This window comes from Anabrus simplex, chromosome 5, assembly GCF_040414725.1.
Source record: "Anabrus simplex isolate iqAnaSimp1 chromosome 5, ASM4041472v1, whole genome shotgun sequence".
Taxonomy (NCBI): domain Eukaryota; kingdom Metazoa; phylum Arthropoda; class Insecta; order Orthoptera; family Tettigoniidae; genus Anabrus; species Anabrus simplex.
Genome location: NC_090269.1, coordinates 278,695,086 through 278,722,760, shown reverse-complemented (window position 1 = coordinate 278,722,760; position 27,675 = coordinate 278,695,086).

Genomic DNA, 27,675 nt, shown 5'->3' with positions numbered 1-27,675 from the left:
GTGCTCTATAACATGAAGACATGGACGATTTTAAAGCATATTTTTATTTCACCTGATAGTGCTATACTTCTACTTTAAATTAATAACCTTAACTCATTTTCGTTAATTTTGTGACTTGGCCGGTTTTGATACTAGACGCCTCATATACTTTATAATATTCAGAATCTTAATGCTACCTGTGGCAGTACAATATTGAACAGATTGAAGGAAACGAAAGGAGCTGAGCACATAGTTAACTACTGTATACCACATAGTTTTGTCCGACTCGTTGGCTGAATGGTCAGCGTACTGGCCTTCGGTTCAGTGGGTCCCGGGTACGATTCCCGGCCGGGTCGGGGATTTTAACCTTCATTGGTCAGTTACAATGGTCTCGGGACTGCATGTTTGTGCTGCAACTCACACATAAATAACACGCAGTTACCTACACATGGCAGATGCCGCCCACCCTCATCGGAGGGTCTGCTTTACAAGGGCTCCACGCGGCTAGAAATAGTTCTTATCTTAAAATAGCTGATGTACCCGTGCTTCGCTACGGAATTCTACATTGTATATAGAATTCTAGGTTAGGTATTGTACATGTTGTAAGATTGTAATAAATTGCATAGCTCTTAACGTTACCCAAGAAACGCGACAGGAAAATCACCAAACGTCTTTTTCTATGTGAAGTCTGGGTTAGGGAATTTTCATTGTAATGATAGGCCCTCTTGCCTACCATCAGTCACAATCAAGTTGGGGAATTGTCATTATAATGGTAGGCTCTCATTCTCCACTTGCCTTTTTAATCCTCAGAAAGACTGCATTAGTGGGTTTTCCAAAAGAAATCAACATAGATCATTACAATGACGCCAGCAGGAATGTCGCGGTTTAAAGCAATGCTATCTTATAAAATACTCGATCATATGAAAAACCACACATTTTCCCACTTTTAACGAACAGTAGTACAATGCCGATCTAACAGTCCAAAATTCCAGTACTGGAATGACCAGGCCGCAGACAGCCGTGAGGTTTTATTTTCTGGGGGGCGAAGAGTGGAGAGTCCCAGGGCAAAGACTATGCCCTTTTACTAATCTGTTTCCTGTGAGTATCCGATGAGTCATAAAATCTCAGTTCACTACTCTGGCGGCGGCAAAATCTACCTGACTTGGCGGCAAATTTTTCCTCCAAGCCAAAGGAGAAACCCCCTCTTCACTTTTTTTTTTGCTAGGAGCTTTACGTCGCACCGACACAGATAGGTCTTATGACGACGATGGGATAGGAAAGGCCTAGGAGTTGGAAGGAAGCGGCCGTGGCCTTAATTAAGGTACAGCCCCAGCATTTGCCTGGTGTGAAAATGGGAAACCACGGAAAACCATCTTCAGGGCTGCCGAGAGTGGGATTCGAACCTACTATCTCCCGGATGCAAGCTCACAGCCGCGCGCCTCTACGCGCACGGCCAACTCGCCCGGTCCTCTTCACTTTTAATTTGGAATAAAATTAATGTAGAATTTAATAAAAGTGAAGAGGAAGAAGTTTTTTTTAAGAAACGGCTCTTTTTAGGTATGAATTTTTAGTTATTTAGTGAATTGTGGTGCTATAATTTGGAACAGGCCTAAATTGTAATTCTAGACCAGGTCATATTACCACTACTACTACTACTACTACTACTACTACTACTTAATGAGCCTCTGCATTAAGTATGCACACTGCTCATTCAAAACAGCACGTCAGAGTAGGGATCGAATAGCTGGAGTACTATGATGAACCAGTGCGTTACGCGCCAGCAGTATCAGAAAATGTATGAACCAGAGGAATGACATGTTAAAGAAGAAAGTTTTCTAACTCCCCAGCTATTTCCCGCCAATATTCAGTCAGGCTGTTATACTCGGTACGCAGCATAAGACAAAGAATATCACAACAAACAATGGTCAATGTACCCTAATATTATTGTGATCAATGTTATGCCCTTTAGTTTTCTGAAATACCACTCTTACAGTCGCTACGGTTAAACTGAATAAAATATGAATGATCGGATATTGCATTCACTATAACTTTTGTTATGTAGTACTCTTCGATATGTCCAATAACGTAAGTACTGTATTTAAATATTAAATTTTAGGCGCCTTCCCCTAAACTACCATTTTATCCAGGATGAATAAAAATGTTTATAGCTTCGACTGTAGTTTCTTATTCCCCGGCTCTACATACCGATTTACATTAAATCCTGTTAACCCATTTTCTCGTTGCTCGTCCTTGATATAGACTTATCAACAAAAATTCAAATTCATGAATATCTGTGTTATCATAGCCCGTACGGAAAAAATGTATAAGACATAAATGATCGGAAATGTAATTCTATATGACTTTAGTTATGTAGTATTTATCGATAGGACCACTGATAAAATTGACTGAGCAAATGTCATGGGATAGCGGAGCACTGATGCGTAGGTGTGTTGTCTGCGCACCACACGCCCCCGTGCCAGCGGCAGTTGTATAGGAGACCTTGTGAGCATTGGCTGTGCATGTGACAGGTATAACATGAACGTCGTCGTGAGCTGATACCGTTCGAACGGGGTATGGTGGTTGGTGCCCGACGGATGGGGAGTGCGATTTCGGAAGAGGTGCGGGAATTCGGCTTCACACGATCAACCGTGTCCAGGGTGTATCATGAATGGTTGAATGCGGATGTCATCGTCCACAACAGACGAACGACCGGCCGTCCAGCCACCCTCGATGACCGTGACCGGCGACATCTGAGACGGATTGTCAATAGTGACAGACGGGCAACCGTGCAACAAATCACGGATCAGTTCAACACAGGCCGTGCTAAACACGTCTCCCAGAGGACAATCCATAGGAACATGGGTTCTATGGGGTATGGGAGCCGGCGCCGCACACGGGTGCCACTGTTAACCCAACGTCATCGGGCACAACGACACGCATTTGTCGCCAGTCACCAGGGATGGACACTGGAACAATGGCGTAACGTGATATGGTCGGACGAATCACGATTTCAACTGCACCATGCCGATGGGAGGCACCGTGTATGGCGCAGACCACATGAAGCGATGGATCCCGCCTGCCTCGAAGGTGTGGTCCAGGGCGCTGGTGTCTCTGTTATGGGCTGGGGTGCATTTTCCTGGTATGGAATGGGACCCCTAGTTGTTCTGGAAGAGACTTTGAATGGTACGCGGTATGTTGAGCTGCTCGGAGACCATCTCCACCCATTTTTGGCCTTCCAGCGCCCAGACGGTCCTGCGGTGTTTCAAGATGATAACACGCCGCCACATCGCTCCCATGTCGCCCGCGAATGGTTCCAGGAACATGCAGCGGAGGTCCAAAGACTGCCATAGCCGAGCAGGAGCCCCGATATGAACCCTATCGAGCATATCTGGGATATCCTGGAACGCAGGCTCCGTGCCATGGATCCTGCACCCACGAACAGACCAGCATTGGCGGCCGCTCTGCAAACGATTTGGTGTCAGCTACGTACAGAGGACTACCAGGGACTTGTCGACTCACTTCCACGGTGTCTCACTGCAGTTCGCAGGGCCAGAGGAGGCCCCACACGCTATTAGGTGACTATCCCATGCCATTTGCTAAGTCAGTGAAATATTCGAAAATTAAATTTTAGACCTTCCCTAAACTACCATTTCACTCAGCGTGAATAAAATGATTTATAGCCTAGATTGTAGTAGCTCATCCCCCGACTTTACATACCGATTTCCATTAAATTCTCTTCAGCCGTTTTCTCGTGATGCGTGTATAGACAGACAGACAGACAGACAGACAGACAGACAGACAGACAGACAGACAGACAGACAGACAGACAGACAGACAGACAGACAGACAGACAGACAGACAGACAGACAGACAGACAGACAGACATTACGGTAAAGTAAAAAGTGCATTTCCTTGTTACTTTGGACATGACCGATACAGAAATACCATTCTTTTCAAATTCTGAGCAATGTACAAATAAAACTCTTATTTTATATATATAGATTACGAAACTAGAAGCCTTTATACAGTAGGCTACTTTATTCCGAATTTTCCTTACTTCGAGCTTGCCTAGACTGCCAAACTTACAATGCATACAATTAATGTAAGATATGAAATTATACTTAAAAAATAACACAATTAAATATTAGAGTAGTTACAACTAAAAGTAACAAATTTCACTCATTGTTGATTTAGATGAAACGTGATAATGAAATGAGAACAACATTGAAACTGCAATGAATTATTCGAAATTTCATCTGTAGAGTATAACGTTCATGGATTCTACGTTACCTAATGAAAACCTAAAATCTGTTTTCCGGTCATTGATCGGGTCAGGGATGGAATGAATGAAGCCCCCATCTTGCGGCGAGGATAGGAATTGTGCCGGTTGTCGATGCCTGTCGCAGTCCTCTGGGGCAATGATTAATGAGTGACAGATGAAATGATAATGGGGAGTGTTGCTGGAATGAAAGATGCCAGGGAAAACCGGAGTACCCGGAGAAATACCTGTCCCGCCTCCACTTTGTCCAGCACAAATCTCACATGGAGTGACCAGGATTTGAACCACTGAACCCAATCTTGAGAGACCGACGCGCTGCCGCCTGAGCCACGGAGCCTTCTCTGCGATACCTAAACGATTCCTAAAGATACTCAGTGAACCTTTCACAGCTTATAGACACACTTCAAAATCAAAGTGTGTCAAATGCGGCTCCTTTGACAGAAATTGACTAACTCCATGGGTATTGTCATCTGAAAGCTTTCTTCATCTCATCTCTATTATTTCTGCTGTCGCTGGAGCCACCGGGGTTCATATTGGTTTTGGCCGGAAGTTTAAGACCGGATGCCCTTCTTGAGATGAAAAATTTTGACCCAGGATTAACCGCGATTTGAACCTCAGCCTTCTGGATGGAAAGCCAGCAGCTAAGCCACTGAGCTAACCACGGCCCTTTATTGGCATCTGAAACGAATGGTTAAACCCAGGATTTTAACGTAATGTTTATGTATATTTTTTCTAGGTAGTACCGGTACCGTATGGATTGTGGGGTTTTGGATCTGACACATGTTTACTTGTTTCCATTCTGATGGTTTCCTCGATAACGAAGCCATTAGTGGAGTCAGGCTAGAGAGCGAACATGTCAATACAACTCTTCTCGGCTAAGCCGTGAACCTGATAGTTTTTTTTTTTTTTTTGCTAGGGGCTTTACGTCGCACCGACACAGATAGGTCTTATGGCGACGATGGGATAGGAAAGGCCTAGGAGTTGGAAGGAAGCGGCCGTGGCCTTAATTAAGGTACAGCCCCAGCATTTGCCTGGTGTGAAAATGGGAAACCACAGAAAACCATTTTCAGGGCTGCCGATAGTGGGATTCGAACCTACTATCTCCCGGATGCAAGCTCACAGCCCTGATAGTTTCATTCGCTGTTAAGTTCTTATTACTGTAATATTACCTTTGTCCTTGACGTTTCATTTCTTATCCATTTCCTCTTTCTTTTCTTTCTTGTTTAACCTCCAGGTTTGGTTTCCCCTTGGACTCAGCGAGGGGTCCCACCTCTTCCGCCTCAAGGTCAGTGTCCTGGAGCGTGAGACTTTGGGTCTGGGGATACAACTGGGAAGAAGGACCAGTACCTCGCCCAGGCAGTCTCACCTGCTGTGTTGAACGGGGGTCTTGTGGGGGGATGGGAAGATGGGATGGGATAGACAAGGAAGAGGGAAGGAAAAAATATCCAAACACCATGAAATAAGGAATGTAGAATACGGAAATTTTGGCAATGCATTTGTCGAGGTAACATAATTAATTGATTAAAGGTAGAAGACTACAGGTTAATATCCGCGCGAGGATAGCCATCGCAAATGTGCCATGCTGGTCCATTAACAACCTGTATAATCGCCTGACTATTGAATGCAGGCATGCAAACGTGCATGCATTGTGCCGTACATTTGCTGGATGTTAGCTTGTGGAATGGAGCTCCATGCCTGCTTTCTAGTTACATAATTTGAAATTATAAATATAAGGTATTTCTCATACTTAGCCGGTGATTTTGGACTCCAGCTATTGATTTGTCGATTATTTAAGACTGTGTGAGTATTATGAAACATTGTTGATTGATGGGTTGACTGTTGCGCAATGTGTAATGCAGAACGGAGGTGACTGACTGCCTCTTTTCTTAGCTGGCGTATCTGCTGTCTGGTTCTTAAAATAGGAGGTCCAGTTACATTCCTAAGTAGCTTGCATTTCCTAAACCGGGCTGCAGATTAAATCCTTGCGCGAACATCTCATAAAAGCAATCATCTTTACAGACTTGAATAAACACATTCTCTCTTCCCATTAGACTAGTCTTCTCAGTTTGAAAGACTCCATTTCCCTGTCAAACACTGTCCAGTAAGGCCCAGCGGAAGTTTCTGCGATTGGCTGGCGTAGACCTAAGGAACGACCATTCGTAGATTGTTGGTGCGTGAGCACCCCTCATAGTTTGGATACTCTTCCAGTCAGAGGGTAGAACAGAATATACAGTTTGCAAGTTAGTTCTATAAAACTTAAAAATTGGTGGTAGTGGTGGTGGTGGTGATAGATGTTCTTTAAGCCGCGAGTGGTCCCTATATGAGATTTTCTCTCACATTATTTTTTATTGTGATATTACTTCACAGTGATGAAAGGGAGGTGACTGTTCCCTCTTCTAGCTGAGTTTATAACTTTCGTGAGTAGAGCGATTCACATTTGAAGGGTAAGCATCCCCTCCCCTAGTCAGAACAATGGTTCCTATGTGTCCGTGCGTGCTGCGTGAGAGATTCTCTCATCACGCGACTAATGACATTGGTGTTATTTTGAAGTGGAGCGGGAAACTTACTCCTGTTGTACGCGTTAGTATTTGTATTATGAGCACTTCTTGTTTCTGAAAATGTTATTGTGTTCAGAAACCTTGCTTTGTACGTAAATATTACTAGATATAATGCATGTGTGAGATTTTATTTTTTACAACTTCAGGACGGAAGTTATATTTATGTACATTCAATATGTTATTTTAAGTAGTAATCTGTGTCTTTAGTAAACGGTTAATCATGTCCGGCTCCATGGCTAAATGGTTAGCGTGCTGGCCTTTGGTCACAGAAGTCCCGGGTTCGAGTCCCGACGGGGTCGGGAATTTTAACCTTAATTGGTTAATTTCGCTGACACGGGAGCTGGGTGTATGTGTCGTCTTCATCATCATTTCATCCTCATCATGACGCACAGTTCGCCTACGGGTGTCAAATCAAAAGACCTGCATCTGGCGTGTCGAACTTATCCTCGGACACTCCCGGCGCTAAAAGCCATACGGCATCTCTCTCTCTCACAGCTAATCATTTCATTTTTATCTAAAATATATAAGGTAGAACTTGCGTTTCATTTCAGTTGTAAATTTGAGCCTTACCCCCCCACAACACTGTGAATTAAGTCATATTTATTTTAATGTGAGAGAAAGTCTCACGCGCGACCACTCACGTTACATTTCGGCTAGCGACCACTCGCGGGTTAAAGGGACATCTACCTGCTGTGCCATCAAGAAGAAGGATAAAGAGCTCAGTCCATTGCGAAATGAGGAATCGTCTTAAGAGAGAAAACCATGACAGTCAGTCTAAACTGTCTAAAACTGTATCAAAGCACGCATATCTCGATAGTTATTTGATATTTACAAGAGAATATACTTACATTCTCAAAACTGTTGATGGTCTCTTCAGCTAGAATTTCTTCTTCTCCGTACTCGAGATTTTCAGTGCACACCAAACGCCGCATGGCCATTAGTTGTCGTCTGGAACATGATTTTTCATGATGAAATCTGTCTATAAAATGTTAACTATTATTAATCGTGATCACCGTATTATTTAAGTTTATAAGTTAATAATATCCTTTCTTTATAAGCAGCACCTATAGAATAAGTTATAGTTAATTATTTTTTTACAGTTCATAGATTTTCTTAACTTCCTTCTAGACGCTGTTTACTTACTGTTCAAAGGTGAGATTCTGATGACGAAGATCTGTGAAGTTGAAGAGCGAGGGCTTCAGTTTGGTCTGAGGACACACTGTGACTGCAGGGAAGGGTATTTCCCAAACATGACGGAGACGTCCTTCGAGAGAGGCTATCACAGGGGAAGCTTCCCATTTCATCCATGCCAATACGATCATGTAGATGATCAGGGATAGTGACACTAGCATTGCCAAGAACCAGAAGACACTGTGAGAAAGGAAAAAAAACACTTTTCTTGACCGTCACAAAGTTCAGAGAGAGTCCCATTGCCAGAATATTTGTCGAAGTTATGTAAATGTGATATTACGTAGTCTCATTTCATGTGTACATTTTTTTTAAAAAACTCGACAGTGAAGAATACCGAGGGAACAGGAAGGATTGTAACAACTGTCGAGGTATTTCATTGATCAGTATACCAGGCAAGGTGTTCACTGGCATTTTGGAAGGGAGGATGAGATCAGTGGTTGAGAGTAAGTTGGATGAAAACCAGTGTGGTGTCAGACCACAGAGGGGCTGTCAAGATCAGATTTTCGGTATGAGCCTAGTATTTGAAAAATGCTACGAGAGGAATAGACAGTTATTGTTATGTTTCATAGAACTAGAGAAAGCAAATCGTAGAGTACCGATGGAAAATATGTTAGCCGTACTGGGGATTTTGGAATTAAGGGTAGATTATTAAAAGCAATCAAAAGCACTTATGTTGACAGTTGGGCTGCTGTGAGAATTGATGGTACAATGAGTTCTTGGTTCAAGGTACTTGCATGGGTTAGACAAGCTGTAATTTTTCACTTTTGTTGTTTATAGTTTACACGGATCATCTACTGAAAGATGTATAGTGGCAGGGAGGAATTCAGTTAGGTGGAAAATGAGTGAGCAGTTTGGCCTATGCCAATAACTTGGTCTTAATGACTGTGGTGAAAGCCTGCAGGCTAATATCTTGGTACGTGAAAATAGGTGCAATGAGTATGATATGAAAATTGGCCTTTCCGCTACTAAAGTGATGTCAGTAGGTAAGAAACCTAAGAGAGACTAATTGAATGTCGGGTTCAGAATATAAAACTGGAACAGGTAGATCATTTGGAGTATTTAGGATGAGTATTCTCCCAGGATGGTAGTATTGTAAGACAGATTGAATCAATGTGTCGCAAAGCTAATGCAGTGAGCTCTCAATTACGTTTAACAGTATTCTGTAAGAAAGATGGCCTGTTTTCAGACCAACTTTGCCTTACGGGAGTGAAAGCTGGGTGGACTCAGGTTATCTTATTCATAAGTCAGAAGTAACAGACACGAAAGTAGCGAGTATGGTCGCTGTTTCAAAACAGGTGGGAACAATGGAGGAGCGTACTCGGAATGAGGGGATGAAGGCTATGTTAGGAATGAACGGGATTGGTGAAGCTGTTACGCATTAACCGGCTTTGGTGGTGGGATCGTGTGAGACCCATGGAGGAAGATAGGTTACCTAGTGGAATAATGGATACAGTCATGGAGTGTAAGAGAAGTAGAGGGAGTGCTAGATGACGAGGGTTAGACTCTATAATGATTTAAAGATAAGAAGTATGGAACTAAACGAGGCCTCAGAGCTTGTTAAAAATAGAGGATTGTGGCGGAGTAAGTTACAGTAAATTCATAGAGGTTTGCATACCGAACGCTGAAAAGTACAACAAGCTATAATGAAGATGTATGTACGTACGAACGTATGTATGTATGTATGTATGTATGTATGTATGTATGTATGTATGTATGTATGTATGTATCAGGGGCGTATTCTCCTTGAATGCAAGGCATTCATTGCATGCGTCATGATAACACAAAGAACTGTCTGATGTACGATTTTAGGTTGTTTCAAGTCAAATATTAACGATTTCATCTCTTAGAAGTTCAAAAGGTCCACGCAACTGTACTGGTTCCGTTGCTTGACTACGTGTGGTGCTGGTGTAGTCTCGCCGTCTACTCCACTCTAGGAAGAAAGAGACAGCGAATGGAAGAGTTAAGGATGTAAGGCATTCAATCTTAAAATTGCATTCGGTGGCAGACGTAGTTCTGAAACCCTCCGAACGATGTCGCTGCAATTGAAACTTGGTCAGAATTTGTCACCCCATACCCGTGCTACCCTCTGCCATCTGTTAGCAACTTGGAGAAAGTCGGCATCTTTACAGCGAACGGGACCCACAGATTACCCCCCAGCGAGAACCCAACGTGACGAAACTGACCAATGCCACTGGGGGACTTACCTTCAGTGCTTGAGTTGTGGCTAACTAGTGAGTTAATTCATTGTGTTTTCGGTGTTTTATTATATTTTGCGCACATGTGGCATTAACGATGAATGAGTCTAAAACGGATATAATTATTGTAAATCAGTTTGAAAAGCCATTTACTGGCCGTTCGTTTGATGAAAAGATTCAAATAGTTAAAGCCGGGAGACCTCTACCTTCCCTCGTAAATTTCTTCTTCTTCTTCTTCTTCTTCTTAATCTGCTTACCCTCCAGGGTTGGCTTTTCCCTCGGACTCAGCGAGGGATCACTCCTCTACCGCCTCAAGGGCAGTGTACTGGAGCTTCAGACTCTGGGTCGGGGGATACAACTGGGGGGATGACCAGTACCTCACCCAGGCTGCCTCACCTGCTATGCTGAACATGGACCTTGCGGGGGATGGGAAGATTGGAAGGGATAGACAAGGAAGAGGGAAGGAAGCGGCCGTGGCCTTATGTTAGGTACCATCCCGGCATTTGCCTGGAGGAGAAGTGGGAAACCACGGAAAACCACTTCGAGGATGGCTGAGGTGGGAATCGAACCCACCTCTACTTAGTTGACCTCCTGAGGCTGAGTGGACCCCGTTCCAGCCCTCGTACCACTTTTCAAATTTCGTGGCAGAGCCGGGAATCGAACCCGGGCCTCCGGGGGTGGCAGCTAATCACACTAACCACTACACCACAGAGGCGGACCCTCGTAAATTTAAAAACAGAAAAACAAGAGTTGTGTACGCACGTTCAATCCAGAAACTTACAGTAAAACTGTTTGGCTCGAGTTCACCTACATGTAATTAGGGTGAGTAGAATTGAAATTTACTTAATACATTGTGTTAACTGCATGGTTACTAGTTGCATGCCTCAGTGGAGATTCCAGGATACGCCACTGGTATGTATTGATGTAACACGGTTCTCAATCAAAGTCCCCGATGTATGCGGAGTTATGCTACCCGCCGAGCACGCTTCCCCTGCGACCATGTCAGCTGTGAGCAGCGGGGAAGTGAAACGTCACAACTGGGTAACTTGGCCAAGGTTGTATCATCGTCAGATGGATCTATATTGGGAGTACATGTGGTTTCTAGTGTGTCTGCAAGGGCATTTGCCTTGTAATCTGAGTGGACCAATCCTCGTTGTCCGTGGAGGGCGGGTATGCCACTCCGCTTCCTAGTGAATCTTCTAGCCATTCTGTGCAATGAGTTGTCAGCCACACCTAACTCAGCTAGTCTGGATTTCCAGGTTCTGATTTTGTAGTTCCTGGTGAGGATAGCCAGGTTCCTTGTTTACCTATTCCAGACTAATTTAATACGGGGTCTCTGGAGAGTTGCCATTGCTTGCGGGTGCGGTTTTTAAGTTTAATTTGGTCCAGAATAACTAGAAGTTGCTACTACATATCAGCCTGCCAAGCTCACTGAAATGCGTGCACCAACCGACCCTATGAGCGATATTTTGACACCATTCATAAGAGGGATTGATTGCATAAGGAATGGTATTACTAGCATCGCTCATACCTCAGTCACTTTCATATTGTCAAAGCCAAAGATGAGACTGACACAGGTCAATGAAAGTAACAAATTTATTCTAGCCCATATCAGAAGACATAGTGCACTGTAAACACTAGGTGTCGCTAACAAAGGCAAATAGAAAACATATGTTAACATAATTATACATAGAAAAACTTGATTCAAATAGAATGATATGTTTCGTTCTTGAAAAAAACATCATCAGATTCTATCAAACCACACTCATAACATTTAGACATGTATAAACATTTATGTTTATTTCGGATTAAATCCTTAAAAAGTTGAAATTTGGAACTTATTTTAATCAAGTCTTCTCTTCTCTCCACAGAATGCGAGTTGACCCAAAACCGTTGCCCTATCGTAGGCTTGAGTCCAGCTGGCTAGTCAGTCAGTTGACCTTCCGCTATGCCACGCCCCCCACCCTGGCTAGGTCAATGACAAGTTATATTTTAATTTTAAGTGTTATCCCAACGATGTTCTTAAGATTGAACATAGTTATTTCTTCAAGTGCTCCTGTAAAGCGCCTTTTCACTAACTGGAAAACTCACACATCACACACGCACTATCCTCCACCAAGATAAGATGTTGTTTCCCATGTCCGGGAGATGCTTCTCACACTCATCGGAGGGTCTGCCTTACAAGAGCTCCACCAGGCTAGCAATAGTCTTACGAAATTTTTATTACCAAGTGCAAAGATTTGTTCCCCCAAAGAGGTCGCAGCCCCATGCAATAAAAAGTCAGCTACTTCTGCGTTCTGTAAAGTAATTGTAGGTTTACTGCTTACTTATTGAAAGAGTAATGTGTAATGTTGTAATTCAGTAAAATATGTCTCAGGTAAATGTAATTCAGCCCTATTACTTTTCCTTATATTCTTCCCATCAATGGATATGACCTTGATGGTGATGCAGATGACCTTGAAGTGCTGAAGATGACCTTGACAAGACCTTCAGTGCTGCAGATGACCTTGATATGAGCTTGGTGTGCTGCAGATGACCTTGATATCACCGTAAGATAAAACAGCTGACCCTGAACTGATACGGATGACCTAGATATATCCTTAGGGTTCTGCTGTTGACTTAGATGCTGCAGATGAACTTGTTATGACCTTGTAGGAAAGCATATGACCTTGATATGACTTTGTAGTGCTGCTTTTACGTTGATACTGCTAAAATTGGACTTGATATAACTATCAGGTGCTGCTGCCGACCTTAAAATGGCATTGAGTGCTTCAGATGACCTTGAAATGACTTTAATGTGCTGCAGATTATCTTGGTATGACCTTGAATTGTTAAAGATGACACTGATATGACCTTAAAGTGCTACACACGACCTTGCATGGTGCAGATGACCATAAAATGACCTCGATGTCGTTGAAATACTGCAGATGGCCTTAATATTGCTAAAGGTAACATTGATTCAATTTGATGAGCTGCAGGACTTTGATTTAGCCTTCAGGAGCTGCTGATGAACTTGAAATGACCTTGAATGTTGAAGATGACGTTGATATGACCTTAAAGTGCTGCCGATGACCTGCATATCACTTTCAGCTGCTGCGAATGAACTTGAAATGACCTTGGAGTGAGGAAGATGGCCTTGATATGATCATGCTGTGCTGTTAATGATTATGCAATGCCCTTCAGCTGCTGCAGATAACCTTAAAATGAAATGAATTACTGCATATGACCTTCATATGTCCTTGAGTTGCTGCAGATGACCTGGATATCACCTTGAGGTGCAACAGCTGACCTTGACATGACCGACGGTTGCTGTATATGACCTTGAAGTGTTGCAGATGACATTGGCCTTGAAGTACACTGCAAATGTGCTTGATATCGCATTCAGTGATGCAGACGATCTTGAAATGACTTGAAGCATTGTAAATGACCATCATATGTCCTTTATGTGCTACTGCTACTGCAGTTGACATTAAAAGTGCTCCCGATGGCATTAAAATGGTCTTGAGTGCTGCAGATGACCTTGATATGTACTCCAGATGGTGCAGATAACCTCGAATTGACCCTGTGTGCAGAAGTGATATGATTTTGTGGTTCTGCTGATGATCTTGACGTGAACTTGAAGTGATGCAGATATACTTGAAATTACATTTCAGTAATGTAGATGACATTGATATGACTTTAAGGTGCTGTAAATAACCTTGATAAAGTTACAGATAATCCGGACAGGGCCCTGGGGTGCAGCAGATGACCTTGACGTCTAGAATGACCTTGATATTAATTACAGGTCCTGTTGATGACCTTGAAAGTATCTTTAGGTACAGCAGATGGTATTTTAAAGATTCTTAAGTTCTGCAGATAATTTTGAAAGAATCTAGGTGCTACAAATTACTTTGAAAGTATCTTGATATGACCTTCAAATGCTGCCGATGATCTTGATATGACCTTCTTCTGCTACGGATGAATTTGAAATGAGCTTTGGAGCTGAATATGATCTCCATATTAAACTGAGGTGATGCAGATTACTTTGATGTGTTCTTGAACTACTACATATGACCTTGCGCGATGCAGATGACTTTTAAACGACCTTGCGTGGTCCAGATGTTCTTATATATCCTTGAAGTTCTGAAAATTACTTTGGTGCGACATTTTATGCTGACGGTGACCTTGATGTAACCTTGAGCTGCTACAATTGTGCTTGATATGACCTTCAGGTGTGGCATGTGTACTTGGTTTTAAGTGCTGAAGAGAACTTTGATATACCTTCAGGATCTGCTGTTGATCTTGATATAACTGTCAGCTGCTGCGAATGATATTCAAACGTGCGTTAGTACTGCAGATGACCTTGATCTGACCTTGGGGTGGTGCAGAATATCTTGATATGACATTGAAATGTTACAGATGACCTTGCAATGACCTCAACATTATTTTAAATTGCTATGTAATGTAATACAATGTATCTTGTAATGACCATTAGATGCTACAGGTAATATTCATATGTCCTTGATGTGCTGCATATGACACGTAAATTGACTTGAGGTACTGCAGATGACTTTGAAATGAACTTGAAGTGTTGCCGATGACATTGATGTGACCTTAAGGTGCTGCGGATTATCTTGAGCTGTTACAAGTGACCTTAATAAAACTCTGAGGTGCTGCAGATTACCTTGATATGACTTTCAGGTTCTTCAGATGACCTTGATATGACCTCCAGGAGCTACAGATGAACATGAAATGGCCTTGCATTTTGCAGATAACTTTATATATCATTAAAGTGCCGCAGATGACCTTGAATTTAAATTAAAGTGCTGCAGATGACCTTTTTTCTTTTTTTTTGCCATTTGCTTTACGTCGCACCGACACAGATATGTCTTATGGCGACGATGGGATGGGAAAGGCCTAGGAAGTGGAAGGAAGCGGCCGTGGCCTTAATTAAGGTACAGCCCCGGCATTTGCCTGGTGTGAAAATGGGAAACCACGGAAAACCATCTTCAGGGCTGCCGACAGTGGGGCAGATGACCTTCATATGACCTTGAGTTTTATTAGATGACTATGATATCACCTTCAACTGCTACTGCTGTCATTAATATGAACTCCAGGTGACCTCGAAATAAACTTGAATGCTGGAGATGACATATATATTACCTTAAATGTACCTTAGATGAGTTTGAAACAGCGCCGAAGTGCTGCAAATAACCTTGAAAGTATCTTACATCGTTGCAGATGACCTTGGAAGACCTTGAATTGCTGAGGGTGACCTTAAATGACCTTTAAGTGCTGCAGATGACCTTGGTATGATATTGAGTTGGGGAAGATGACTTTGAACTACTACAGATGACCTTGAGACGAATTTCAGTTGCTGCTGATGACCTTGAATTGGCCCCGAGTGCTCTAGATGAACTTTGTATGACCTTGTAGTGTTATAGGTGATTATATAACCTTTAGTGCTGCAAATAGACTTGAGTGATGCAAATAACTTTAATATAAGCTTCATACTGCTGCACATGACCGTGACATGAACTTGAGGTGTTGCAGATGACCTTGAACTTCCAACAATGACCTTGATATATTCCAGATGCTGCGGATATCTTGACAAACCTTGAGAGTTTCAGATGTCCTCTTCTCAATTCCAGGGTCGATTTTTCCCTAGACTCAGCGAAGGATCCTACATCTACCGCTTCAAGGGCAGTGTCCTGGAGCACAAGACTTTGGGGGTCGGGGATACAATTGGGAAAGGGGACCAGTACCTCGTCCAGTCTATCTCACCTGCTGTGCTGAACATGAGCCATATGGAGGGATGGGGAAAAAGGAAGAGGGAAAGAAACGGCCGTGGCCCTAAGTTAGGTACTATCCCGGCATTTGCCTGGAGGAAAAGTGGGAAACCACGGAAAACCACTTCGAGGATAGCTGATGTGGGAATCGAACCCGCCTCTACTCAGTTGACCTCCCGAGGCTGAGTGGACCCCGTTCCAGCCCTCGTACCACTTTTCAAATTTCGCGGCAGAGCCGGGAATCGAACCCGGGCCTCTGGGGGTGGCAGCTAATTACGATAACCACTATACCACAGAGGTGGACAAAATTTGCTTACGGAGGGAATATATTCAAGTTGACTTTATCTTACACATCGCTTAACCTAAGCAAAATTCCACTAAACACTACTGTCGTACAGAGATAAAACTAGAGCGAATAAACTTGTTCTTACCGTTCTGGAAACGATCGTTCCTTATCTCCCACGTATTGAAGTCCATGGATTGAAGAACTGCCACAGAAGTTGTTCAGATTGGTTGCCACGGCCACTTCTTTCATCCTGTAACGCACCAATAACAAATTAGTTTTCCCCTGGACATAAATAATAGGCTCCGTGCAAGTTGGCTACGCGGGATGTGTCGTGTAGCTGTAAACTTGCACTCGGCAGATGGTTGGTTCTAGCTTCTCCGTCGGCAACTCTGAGATAGACCTGCCAAATACCAGGTTTAATCCTATTTCACCTTCTCAGTCCTGGTATTGGTTACTAGCAATACACAGTAGTGGAGAAATTTGTATTCCATTTTAGCCGGCTGAGACTAGGAATTACAGGAATTATTAAAACAAGCAATTTGTACAAGTCCTGTTATCTTATTAGCTAATTATTTCCTTTATTTTCTTTAATTACAGTGGAGCCTCGCTATCTCGAATCACCTGCGGAGCTAAATTTTATTTCGAAGTTATCAAAATTTCGAGATATAGGGAACACCGTTTTTGAGCATGTATAGCACATAATTGGATCGTATGTATCTACGGGCGTATACTGAATACATTACTTTAACAGTATTTAAAAATGTGCAAACAAACTCCATTTTACGGCATCACTTTACTTATAAACTTTATTATAGTAACTTTTTAGAAGAAAGGATATACTATTATCCACGCACTTTTTAGTGATAGATTTTTGTACTCGTTGGAGAAGTAAGAAGGGTTCCGTTAATACTGCCAACTGAATGCAAATGAAATCTGAATTGAATCGATAATATGATCGATCGATATGAATTTTATAAACCTTTATTATTTTAAGCAAACAACTGTGTCACACACACAATATTTAATACTATATAACATTTCCCGTTGCGAAAAGTGTTCCTAGCATGAATTCTATAGTTTATAGTAGGGCCCACGAGAGTTGAAGTCTGACAGGTGAGCGGCGAAAGCTGTAACTACGAAGTACGCTGCGTTGTCATAGTTACCTCCATTTGCAGCCTACCACCCTTTCAGACAGGCTGAGTGTTTAATAAAACATGTAGGCCTAGGCCTAATATAATTCGTTTACCTTAACCGGTTCCTAAGCTCGTGTTAATAATTCCAGCATTTAAGACAGAACACGATATTATCGATATATATAAAAGATTTCATAATCACTAACAAAATCATCAGTTTCTGACAATAACCTCAACAAATGCACATGTTAATCACAGAATAGAACAACACTACCCACATTGATAGTTTTTTATTATTTAACTCCGATTGTTAACGGTACCTGTACAATTCAAAAATAATCTACGGTATAATAAACACAATAGGAAGACGATACTTCATCGAGAAAAGAAATCAGTCAGAATATGATTGACAAAAGTGACTGAGAGCAAGCCAACCCACGTGGTGATAGCGTCCTAAAATGTTGCAACTCTGTTATCGTTGCCATAGCAACAGGCCATTTTCGAGCAGCGTTAGTCATCTTTTTCTCGTCGGTGGCGCTAAACGTCAGACTTCAACTCTCGTGGGCCCTACTTTAGCTTTGCTGTGTAAACAACAACAGTACTAGTTCGTAAAGTGTACGCCAGATGGCGCACAGCGATGATAAGCGATTCTTAGTTTGTGTTTCAAAGGTTGCCAATACGAATCTCGAAGATAACCAAAGTCGACCGCTTCAGCACTGTGTTGTAAATCTATCACTAAAAAGTGCGCAGATAATACACATAGGAGTGAAACAAGAAACATACCTCCGTTGACACCTTTGGAAAAAAAAATCCGTTAGTCTCTTCTGTTTCTTACTGTTAAACACATCTCCCTTCACGCTGAAGCTTCTCGTCAAAATCAGGCAGCCGAGATTCGTAAATTCGTAAATGGAGCTTGTCATCCGCGGCTTCGGGGGTTGCTGTCGTACGTGACCGGTAATTAATTCACACCCGAGAAACAGTGAGGCTTCGCCGATTTTCCGATCACTAGAAGTTTTAGTTTATTGGTTCCCGTCATATTAGCTCTCAGCATCACTGTAACCCTTTCTTTACTTATTGACTGTTCCTCACAAACCATAAACGACGTATTGCACAGTTAACGTTGCACAAAATTCGAGTTACATAGTATTATTTTTTTTCCTTTAAGGGAGGAAATGTTTGCTTCGAGGAATCGAGACATTCGTGTAGTCGAATTTCGAGTAATAGAGAAATAAATAGGAATAGGACAAACGTTCGGGAAACTTAAGTTACTTCGAGAACTGAAAGTTCGACTAATGGAGGTTCGAGATATCGAGATTCGACTGTATTACAAAATTACTAGTGGAAATAAGCCCAAATTGTCGTTCACTAACCGATTTGTATGGTGCCCCAGCAAGTAGTGCATGTGCTGTGAGGAAAAGTAGCAGGGGTATATGTTTGGCCAAGTTCATAGACACTGAGGTAAGATTCACCCGCTTGTCGCGCGCATTCGTCAGTCTGGCAGTCTCTTTAGTGTCTGTGTGGTCAAGTATTAAATGATTCAAGTGTATAATCACGGCGTACTTCTATTGAATTGTAATACACGTATAATATTGTTCGTTTGGTGAAAGTTATATTGAATAGTATTGAATTAAAATCTCAAAAAACTATTATTACCGCACTTAAGTTTGTGAACTGTCAACCTTTACTTCTCTGTCGAAATTCGTTCAGAGAGCATAATAATTTACCATTTTGTAGTTTTTTTTTTTACAGTTTTGACGTATATTCACTCCCGCCCCTCCCCTTTATCCCGCAAACCTGGGCACTTTTTGTGGTTGTACATTTTTTACTCCGCACCTCCCCGCCCCACTTCTAATTCCCAGTCGCCGCTACTGGCAATACAAACAATATCATCATATTCACGAATTTGAGGGAAGATGTTACATGTTCCAGAAACGCATAAGCTGTTGACTTTTACTTTCTAAGACCAAGATCGTGAGAGGTGAGGTGATGTAGTAATTTAATAAAACACATCCTCTCCACCCCGTACTCCCTGGAAGGTTTTGTCACCAGGGCCCGGATTTTTATGACATGTCATGTTTTGATTGGTGCAACATAGATATCGCTAACTTAAATACACATTCTGTTCATAACTCCCTGATTAAGTAAATGTATATATCACTGATGATTGATTGATTGATTGATTGATTGATTGATTGATTGATTGATTGATTGATTGATTGATTGATTGATTGATTGATTGATTGATTGATTTATATGTAACTGTACAAATGTACGATCCCCAAATTTTTAGGTTAGGAAATTTTCGTAAAATAATTCGTAATATTGAAGTCATGAAAATCATGTAAGTTTGTTCCTTTATAATGTAAAAACATAATATTACAAGAAGAATTTGTAGTAGGGAATTTTGTATCTGTGTAACTTTAATTTGGCAGTGTAGGTTGCTCAAGAATTGTGCAACACGGAAAACAGTGGCTATATCGGGAAAGACGGTTGAAGTCAGTTGAAAGTGTTGCAACAAAGTGGTTTGGAAACCCGGGGTACGGCAGGTAGTATAGGCTGAAGATTGGAATTGATCAATGTGGATGTACATGAGTGGACTTTCTATGTCACATCAGACGCACCATAGCCAGTACGAGGGCTTTGTGTTAAGCAAGGTTGGGTTGACGGAGTGACGCGTGAAGAAGTGCCTGTGAGATCGTTGCTACCAATAAACTTTTCGGGACGCTATAACCAAATGTAGCAAGCCTATATAAGTATGTACACGTGTGCGGCAAGTTATTCTGATTCTGTTTCTCATTCGGACCGGTGCGTGGGAGCTGCTTTGCGCAGTTTCTTATGCTTTGAACTTGGAATGCACGTGAAACTTTTCAATTCCACCCGAAGCCGGGACGGGAAAACACATCATTTACGTTCACGTCTTACATTTCTTACGAAAGTCTATGAATGCATAAGGTTGGTTCGGTGGCCTTCAAAAGAAAATGAAAAAAAAAGTATAATGGGACATAACTCAACAATGACGCGAGCGAAGCCGCGGGAAAAGCGCTAGTTATACTATAATTCTTCTATGAGATAATGTACAGTGGATGTGGTGGAGCATACTGAATCTACATTCTGGAGTGGATGTGTGGTTGTGCACAGAGCTAAGTCTTGGTAAAGGAAATCTTCAGCCGAGTATGCAGTTTTTTCAGTTGGAGAAACGTGAGGGGTCACACTAACCTGTGCGGGCGGCAATCGAGAATGACTCAAGACATCGATGAAGAAGAGTGTAAATAAGGTTAGGGATGCTCTTCGTAAAGAAGGGTGCATCCGTACGTAGAAAAGTTGTCGTACTTTTCTTTACTAGATAAGGATTTTCTTCTGTAGCAGTAGGGAGTGCAGTGGGACTGTTTACCTGGAGGTACGTGATGAAATGTATATAGTGAAAATAATTTTTATTGATGGTTTGTAGATGTTTGTATTTTGCCTTTTGTAAACGGCAAACACGAGTTGGTTTCATCCAGTGATGATTTTGTTGGTGTTTATCATTTTAAAAAAGTATTTTGGGAGTAAAGTCTTGGAATGAAACTTGCAGTAAATCTTTTATCAGTGGAGTAAGGATGAACCTGGCATACTACCCAAATTTAATTTCAGGGGTAAACGGTAAGAGGTAAGGTTATAAAGCAAGTCTGGAGCCTCGTTAACCTGATGACCGTCGCCTTGGGAGAGAAAGTTGCTCGTTGCTCTGCAGAGTTAATTTTTCCTGTAATTTTTTGCAGGTGGCGCCCAATTTCGTTATTTATGCTTTATCATAGTGACCATTTATCCATTTAATATTTTCAATAGCTTATAGATGTTACAGATAAAATTAGATGAGCTCTATAGAGAAACTGAAGTTATAGACGGTTTAAGTAATCACGAAGCTGTTTTTGTCATAGCTAAAAATAAATGCCCGGATTTTGATGACATGTCATCATAGGTGCATCATAGATATCGCAAACTGTTCATAACTCCCAGATTAAAGAAATGCATATATCACTGATGATTGATTGATTTATTGATTGATTGATTTATTGATTGATTGATTGATTGATTGATTGATTGATTGATTGATTGATTGATTGATCGACTGTATTACAAAATTACTAGTGGAAATAAGCACAAAGTATCATTTACTAACCGAATTGTATAGCGCCCCAGCAAGTAGTGCATGTGCTGTGAGGAAGGGTAGCAGGGGTATATTTTTTGCCAAGTTGCCAGTTCCGACACTTCGAAAAATGAAGGTATCTGCCAAAGGAAGACAAGGGCTATGAAGGGCGTGAAAATGAAAGACTCCCTAGGCCTCGAGTCCTCGTAACACCGTCGGGGTCGGAAAAGAACAAGAGTTGACCAAAGGAGGTCGGATAGGATAAGAAGGTTTTATAAGTAGGACTTATAGGTCATACCGTATGGTTGAAGCTCTGGGAAAGCATTCGTTCTGATTACATTAGACACGTTTGAGAAATTAATAACTGGTTTGATACAAGGCAGTTCGGGTTTAGGTTATTCCAGTGAACTCAACTTGTAGGAGTGGAGGTTGTAATGATTATTGTTTTAAGAGGAAGCACAACTAGGCAACCATCCTCAATATAACACTATTCAGAGAGAAAAAATGGAAAGGATCCGACACTTCGAAAAATAAAGGTATCGGCCAAAGGAAAACAAGGGCCACGAAGGGCGTGAACATGAAAGACTCCGTAGGCCTCGAGTACTCTAATACCGTCGGGGTCGGAAAAGAGCAAGAGTTGACCAAGGGAGTCTTACATTTTCACGCCCTTCGTGGCCCTTGTCTTCCTTTATTTTTCGAAGTGTCAGGTCCATTGATTAGTGTTATATAGAGGATGGTTGCCTAGTTGTACTTCCTCTTAAAACAATAATCACCACCACCACCACCACTGCTAGTACCTCATGGGAAACACTGTAACTACCTAGGTGTTAATATAATGAATAATCTTCATTGGGGTAATCATATTAAGGAAGTTGTTAAGAAATGTTTACATATAGATTTCTTCACATGGTTATGAGAGTATTTTTCGGGTTTCTGTAAAGGAGAGCGCTTGTAAGTCTTTGGTAAGACTGCAGTTAGAGTATGGTTCCTGTAAATGGGATCCTCACAAGGAATACTTGATACGAGAACTGGAACAAATTCAAAGGAAAGCACCACGATTTGTTCTAGATGATTTTCGACAAAGGATTAGTGTTACGAAAAAAGTTGCAAACTTTGGGCTGGGAAGACTTGGGAGTACGGAGACGAGATGCTCAACTATATGGTATGTTTCGAGCTGTCGGTGGAGAGTTGGCATGGAATGACACATGTAGACGAATAAGCTTGAGCGGAGCTTTTAAAAGTAGGAAAGATCATAATATCAAGATAAGGTTGGAATTCAAGAGGACGAATTGGGGGTGAATATTCATATATAGGACGAGGAGTAAGGGATTTGAATAAATTGTCAAGGGAAATGTTCGATACACTTCCAAGTTCTTTCAAAATGTTTAAGAAAAAGCTAGGTTAACAACTGATAGGGAATCTGTCACCTGCAGGAGCCCCAATTGCAGATCATTGATGATTGATATTAAGTCATTTTCACCATTTTTGTAATTATTTTATTTTAGGCCTTTTTCGCTTTTTGTGTCATTATTTGTCATTTTTTGTTTTTATTGGTGATTTTTCAAGTACTTATCCATCTTTTAAGTCATCATTAAACTCGTTTATCTATCTTCGTACTAGAAAGTTAGCTTGGATGTTCATTTTCGGAAGTTTCGTATACGATTATCGTTATAGGAAAGTTATTTTCCTTTTCAGCTCATTTATATTTACGGACTACATAGTGTCAAAACAATGACCTACACCTCTTGTCATATTTTGTTTCTAAGGAAAACAGAGATTCCAAAACGAAGATCTAAAATATTGTAATGTAAAAATTACAAAAGTTTAAGTTATTCATATTGTGCATACGTGAAATATATATAATTTACTTTTTAACAATAAGCAGTCGGTGTTTTAGCTCTTAGTGCATTATTTGAGAATTTTGAAGCCATTTTTTAGGTCATTTGTTTAAGTATTTTTAGATCAACAAAATCCCGCTCTGTTCGTCACTCACAAGGGAACTGTTTGGTTTGGACCTGACAGATTTCAGTAAAACTGGTAGTATGACCAATTAATATATCTTGAATGGAATAGTAATACTTATATTGCTGTAAAATGAACGGTGTTGTTATAGTTAATTGCTGAAGAATATCTGGGCGGCTCAGTATAGTTTTTTTTTTTTGCTAGGGGCTTTACGTCGCACCGACACAGATAGGTCTTATGGCGACGATGGGATGGGAAAGGCCTAGGAGTTGGAAGGAAGCGGCCGTGGCCTTAATTAAGGTACAGCCCCAGCATTTGCCTGGTGTGAAAATGGGAAACCACGGAAAACCATTTTCAGGGCTGCCGATAGTGGGATTCGAACCTACTATCTCCCGGATGCAAGCTCACAGCCGCGCGCCTCTACGCGCACGGCCAACTCGCCCGGTTATAGTTATTTTAAGACGTAGAGTGGCCTTGTATATCCACTGAAGAAATAGTAGGCCCATACCACCAAACAACAGGAAACGTCCCAATGACTATATGCCCTACAGTCGATCGTTTACGAGTTAAGCCTGTTTCAACTATTAGCTACAATGTTTGGGAAAAGTTCGAGTTTAGGTTTAAGTTTGGAGTCAAACACGCAGTACTTGGCCGGCGTGTGGAATAAGTTCGAACGTGCCCGTCAGTCAATGAGGTGGCGTGTTCAGCCGTGCATTCAGGCGCATGGTGGACATTTTGAACACTTCTTGTATTCGAATGCAGTCTCCCTGCAACATGGTGACAGCTACTCGATGTGGGATGTGCCAGGTAAAAGTTGGAAAGTCTGTAACTCGTTAATGACAACGGTATGGCATATGTCCATAGGGACTTTCTGTGTTGTTTTGGGGTGAAGAATCCACCCCACCCCCATTAATTCTCCTATGTTAGGGAACACTCTGTATACCGATGGTTCAACTTTAAAGTTAAAACGCTTTATACAGAAAGTGATTTTAACAATCGAACATAATTTCACGCTCCATAAATCTGTTTAACCGACACGAACGGCATATAAATATGTCAAAGTATTAGAGTTTTAATATTTCTGCATCGTTTATAATGGAAGTTAAGTATTATGTACTTTGAAATCTTGGTCTTCTATGTACAAACGTTATTATTATTATTATTATTATTATTATTATTATTATTATTATTATTATTATTATTATTATTATTATTATTAAAATACATTGCAATTGGAAGATATACCGTTGGCAATGCTTACAACACTGTGACAACGAAGTAAAATCTAATAAATCAAATCTTAACGACCGTGTGTCTGTACATTGACTATTTTGGCGAAATTTTCGTTCACTTATCCGTATCAGGTGTAATAATGACCATCTGCACATATTTTATAGCTTTGATGTCCGTTTGTCTGAGTTCTTACAACTTGAAAACTGCTGGATATATTTCTACCAACATTGATATTTAGAATCCACCAGTCCTTGGGTAGGTTTTAGGGCCAATATTATTTCTGAATCCCTGAACTGACTGGGGGTTTATACGAAACCGAAATCGTGATTTTGCACTTCTACAAAATATACACATTAAAACTTAATGGAAATCTACCAACCTTAATGGGGACCTATTTCTATTTTCTTTTTATATGCACCTATTTGATCGGAGGATTGCTAAGAAAGATATCATTAACAGGTGGTTCTACAGGCTAAGTGGCAGTGGACATAGCCCGAAAGGTGTCGCACGTGGAGAAGATTTCTTATCTATAGAAATAAAAATCGTACGACCGTGTGTCTGAACACTTTGGCGAAATATTAGTATAGTTATCCGTTTGAAGTGGAATAATGATCATCTGCATATTTTTATAAGCTTTGGTGTGTGTCTATTTGTCTGAGTTCTTATAACTTGAAAACTGCTGGATATATTTCTACCAACATTGATATTTAGAATCCACCTGTCCTTGAGTATGTTTTAGGGCCAACATTATTTCTCAATCCCTGAACTGAATGGGGGTTTATTCGAAATGAAACCGTGATTTTGCACTCCCACAATATGTGCATGACAATGCTGAATAGAAATCTACCTGCCTTAATGGAAATCAATTTCTAAAACTTCTTCCTCATCATTTCGATAGGGAGATATCATTAACGGACGGTTTTGCAGCCTAAGTCCCAGAAGACTTATCCCAAAAGCAGGTGCAATTTGCAATCTACTCATTCAGGATCGTGTTATCAGGTGTATATACGCTGATTTATCACTTACAGTTAGCTTTTGTAAAGAAGATTATTCCCAACAAATATACTTGTTAAATTAGGTCTATCAAGAGAGTGTATATAACGAACGTTTAAGAATTTTTTATTTCCGTTATTTTATGCCCTATATCTACAGTTTTTATTGTACGACGATAAATAATGGAGATGCCTACGAAAAATTTGATTTTTAGCCCAAGTCGCGTGGAAGACTTGTTGCGTTGCACTTCCAGGTGGGTTAACGGGATGAAGTAAAGAGCTAGTTTGCTCTTTTCGATAGAACAGGTAATAAGGGAGGTTATCATCAACAGTGTGTGTTTCATGAGTCTTCAGCCAAAGCGCCTCTAGAGTGGTAGAGAAACAACAATATGTAACCGTGAAGCACGGAGAATTTCGCACAGATTTGGACCTGGAACTGTAACGAACAATAAACTCTCTAATCGTTCTCATTCTGTCTCGACTTTGTTGATCTTTATCGTACTTCACGTTACTGCCAAGTGCATTCGTAGAAAAATATAATTTAATATGCCGTATTAAACGTTTGAAAATCGTCGCCATAAGACATATCTGTGTCGGTGTGACGTTAAGCCAATATATAAAAAAAGTTTCAAAACAGGCATGTAAAGTCGCATGTATTAATGAAAGAAACATGTAATCACCGGGTAAGTTGGCCGTGCGGTCAGGGGCGCGCGGCTGTGAGCTTGCATCTGGGAGATAGTGAGTTCGAATCCCACTGTCGGCAGCCCTGAAGAGATGGTTTTCCGTGGTTTCCCATTTCACACCACGCAAATGCTGGGGTTGTACCTTAATTAAGGCCACGGCCGCTTCCTTCCAACTCCTAGGCCTTTCCTATCCCATCATCGATCGCGATAAGACCTATCTGTGTTGGTGTGACGTAAAGGCACTAGCAAAAGAAACATGTAATCTATTACAAATTCCCGTGCGAAGAACGGATACAAATGCTTTTAAAACACAACAACAACAACAACAACAACAACAACAACAACAACAACAACAACAACAACAACAACGAAAATAGAGGAAACAGTTCCATGAAAACAAAATATTAAAGAATGTTTCAGTGTAAACGATGCCTTGCATACACCACGCTCTATTTAAAATTGCAGTAACGAACAACAACTTTTAAAAAGTACATAAATGTTATTGTACGACAAAATTAATCTTACCTTTATGATGTCTTAATTGATCATCCTACCAAGTTGCATTGATATCTATACGGTCCAGCCCAGACATTTCCCATGTAAGTTTGTTAAAATATTGTAATTAGCTAATTACCAAGATGCGTTAGCCAACGATGTGGCTATGTTGAAAACTCTGGATTTTGTGATATTTTCACAGTTTGGCAAAACTGAATGTGGTAATCAGTGGCACCGGCTTTGGAGGGGTGGAGGGAGGCGTTTCTCCCCCCACCCACACCCCAAATAATTAGTGGGACAGAGTGCCATTTTGACCCCGAAAGATTCTCCTCTTAAATGTTAAGTCCCCTTAAAAGGTAGAGTTTGGAAGTCTTCGGAGGCTGCTAAAGTGTTAAATCTGGAGAAGGTGGTAGATGGTCTTCTAACAAGAAATGAGATTAGAAAGCGAACATTCCTTCAAAAAACTACATTAACCAATGGAGGCTGTTCAGGTGGTACGTCTGGTGGTAGAGCTTTTCACATTTCGTATCTTGAAACACATAATATACATAATATACATTAGTACATTAGTTCATAAAATATATTTATGGAGCAAATTCTAATTTTTAAAACTTGTGATTAATTTTGATAGCTTCGTACATAAAACATTCCTTCAAAATATTTACTTTATTGATGAACTAGCAAGATACCCATGCTTCGCTACGGTATTATACTGAAATTTATAATTGAATGCATAACGTTTTATATGTAATCCTCCAAAATTCGCGAACTGACTCGTTTTCTGAGAGAATCCGCCAA